The sequence below is a fragment of the Alligator sinensis genome, unplaced genomic scaffold (genome assembly GCF_000455745.1).
Source record: "Alligator sinensis unplaced genomic scaffold, ASM45574v1 scaffold36_1, whole genome shotgun sequence".
Classification (NCBI taxonomy): domain Eukaryota; kingdom Metazoa; phylum Chordata; order Crocodylia; family Alligatoridae; genus Alligator; species Alligator sinensis.
This window is the reverse complement of record NW_005842101.1, coordinates 1,294,859-1,298,264: the sequence shown is the minus strand read 5'-3', so window position 1 is coordinate 1,298,264 and position 3,406 is coordinate 1,294,859. Positions and strand designations below refer to the sequence as shown.

Here is a 3,406-nt window from a genome sequence, read left to right as displayed (position 1 = left end):
CAGTGCCTGCACATCTCGTGACAGTGCCTTGCCCAGCCAGGAACATTGATCCCCTGGAAGCTCTCCATTTGTCGCTGAAGTTCCCTCACTACAGGGATCACCTGGCTAAGGAGAGCATCGCCAGCACTGAGGGTCTCGGTGGCCTTGAGGAAGGGCTTGAGGACCACCAGGATCTGGGAGGTGGTATGGTATACCACTCAGCTCTGTTAAGGGGGCTGCTGATCCCAATCTCCCTGAGCAAGGCCATCTCATGGATGGCCATCTGTTGCTTCACCAGCCTCTAGAGCATCAGGTATGTGGAGTTCCACCGAGTCTCCACAACCTGCATGATTTTGTGCTGCGGGATGTTCAGCTCTGCCTGTTTCTCCTGCAGCCTCTTGCCCCTCTTGATGCTTGGGTGGAAGTAGCCTGCCTCCTTCCTGCAACTGGAAGTGAGCTTGCTGGTGGTGCTGGCACTGTCATCGGCAGCCCTGTCCCCCTCCAAGGCATCCCTGACAATGAGGTGGAACTTGTGTGCCACACAACGTAAGCCAACAAAGTTGGCATCACAGACCGTCTTGACCATACTGGCCCGCTTGTCAGTGACCATGAATCCATGGGTAAGCTCGCCCTGCCCAATGAGCCACCCCTGCACCAAGCAGTTCATGGCCCCCATGATCTCTGTTGCTGTGTGGGACTCATCCATCACCTTGGCTTGAAGGAGAGCCCACTGACAGCCTGACTGGTTGCACCAGTGCCCTGTGAGGAAGAGGTATGCATGATCTCCATCCTGGCTGCTCGATTTCTGAGGTAAACTGTAGGGTCACTTGCGGACCTGCCTTGCACAGCTCCTCCCTCAAGTACTCCCTGCATATCTCATTCAGGGAGGACACCACCGTCCTGCTAAAGGTGGTGTGTACAGGCACCTGGTATGATGGGGCCATGAGTGCAATGAGCCGCTTGAACCCTAGCTGCTCAACTAAGGAGGAGGGCTGGCCATCCACAGCAAGCATCTCCCCAATGCTCTGGGTGATTTTGCTCACCCTTGCAACATGCCCCACTTTCTGTCCTCCTTTCCCCCCACTATTCTATGGTGGCCTCTCTGCTTTGGGGGGATGGGGCTTTGAAGCCAAAAGGGGACTTCCCTTTGGGCACGCTACCGCTGGTGCCAGGCTGAGGAGAAGCAAGGGCAAGAGGGTGGTCCCTGCGAAGATGCATCAGCATCCCCGTGGTGCTCATGTGTTTTGTTCCCTTGCCCCAGCTGGTTTTGGCTCAGCAGTGCAGGCAGATAGCGTCTGTAGGATCATCTGCCAGCTCAAAATGATCCCAGACCACACTACCGGTTCGTTTCTCGGGTGCAGGTGCATGTGTGCATGCTGCAATTTCCCCCTCTTCAGCAGGCACAGGCACAGCAACAGGAGGAGCAGACTCAGCTGAGCCACTTGCCTCCACAACCTCTACCTCAGCCTCCTCTGAAGTTCCTCCTGGGGAAGGAGATCTGACTCTTTGGGAAACTTGGGGGGGGGAGCACAAACTCAGATGATTTTCCCTCCTTCCCCAGAATTTCCCTTGCTAGAGCTCTCAGATCCAGCTGCACCTCTTCCTCTGGCACTCGAAGGCTCAGTATGGGAAGTGACATGGAGGTGGAAGAGACTGTCATGCTGGTGCTGGTGTTGCAGCTTGTTGTCATGGTGGGGGGGGGGCGGTTATGGAAGGTGCTCTTGGAGGGGATGCAGACTCAGGCACAGGTGGTGGCACTGGCACTGCTCTCCTCTCCTTGCTTCCTGTACTAGTGGAAGCCTTGAGCCTGCTTGTTGTAGCAAAGAGGCTGTCTCTAAGTTTGGGGGAGGGGGGAACATACACCTCTCCCTCTACCCCCTTTTTCACCCATCCCTGAAGGCTTACCAGCTGCCTTTCTAGCATGCTTCATGGTGCGTTTCATAGTCTCATCTTTATAAAAATATATACATGTATGTGTGTGTTTTCCTATATAAATTCTATAGTATAATATGCTTGCAATATAATAAAGAAAATAAAAATATATAAATGTATATGTGCGCCTTCCTATATCAATTCTATAGTATAATATGCAATATAATTATGAAATTGAAAAGAATCAATCAATGAATATAATAATAAAATAAGTGTCTAGAAAGGAAGCAAAAGGTATTACGGAATCCCATTTGCTAGGCTAGCAAGTAGGAAGTCAATGGTAGTAGTAGCCTTTGTTGTCTAATGCCCCTGAGCTTCTGGAAGATAGCTCAGTAACTGACCCCAAGGCAGAAAGCAGTCCATTTCAAAGAATGCTGCCTTTTATGCTGTTTTTCCACCCCTCCCCCAGAGCACTGGGATTGATCCTTCCCTGAGGTCCCTTCCAGAGTCACTGGCTAGCTACAAAGTCAATGTCAGAGCAGTCATTCCCCCCTCTTCCCCCTCCTTCTCCGTACTTTCTGTTTCCCTGCAGGCAAGCCCAGCTTCAGCTTTGAAACTCGAAATGTTTTGAAAATTTTGAAACGTTTCGACTACCCTCGTTTTGTTTCGAAGCTGTTTTGAAGCCCTTTGTTTCATTTTGATTTCACTGTTTCAAGCTCAAAATGAGTTGAAACAGTGTCAAAATGAAACAGCTGGCGAAATTTCATGCAGCCCTAATAAATATACTTATTAGTCAGGAGTAAGCCCTTAGTTTTCCATGATGCAGAATCCCACTGATTTCACTAAATTCTATATAGGTACAGCAAAAGCTGTGTTATCCAGCACTTTACAAACCGGAAAGCTCCACTAACCAGCATCTGTCAATCTTCCGAAGAACGCAGCAAAAGTGAAATCACAAGTCCCACTTCCGGTTTCACTTCCGCAAGCTAAGTCCCACTTGCTGTGATTCTTCCTTGCAGACCGTGGCCCGGGGCAAAGCAGCCTGCGCATGTTCCCCGATTCCCGGGGGGGATGCCGGATAACAGAGCTTTTGCTGTATTGGGCTCCAGCTGCATAATCTTAAGACCTGGAAGCTATATTATTTTGTACTTTTAAGAAAACAATTTACCTTTGCTGCTTGCTCTTACTCTTCCAACTGCAATCAAGAGATAAGAAAAATAAGAGAAATCCTGTTGTTAAGAGTCCAGGTTCTCAGCTTCTAGATGAGGACAAGTTGAGAGAGAGTGTATAGGTTAAAAACTGTATAAATAAAAAAAAATGCTTATCTCTGTCACTAATAAAACTATTTAAATAAACATCATGCAAAAAAGTGCTTTTTCACTTTTATTCTTAGTGAAAAAACAAATTGGTCAAATTCATGTTAATTTCCTACATAAATGCTAGCAGAAATGACCAGCCTGGTACATATTTCTGCAGAGGAATGCTGAAATGGAAATAAACCACTATTTTCATATAAAATTAAAATATTTTTATGTATCTAGGTCACAACTCTTAA

At 48.0% G+C, this 3,406-nt stretch overlaps 1 long non-coding RNA gene across 2 annotated transcripts in view; it reads right to left on the bottom strand.

Annotated features, from left to right (window-relative positions):
• Positions 1-3,098, bottom strand: part of LOC106722237 — a 245,715-nt gene extending 242,617 nt beyond the window's left edge. For both annotated transcript variants that reach the window (XR_001358072.2, XR_003094230.1), the window contains exon 1: positions 3,020-3,098. This is a non-coding gene — a long non-coding RNA (uncharacterized LOC106722237). The remainder of the gene's footprint in view (positions 1-3,019) is intronic.
• Positions 3,099-3,406: the final 308 nt, after the last annotated feature.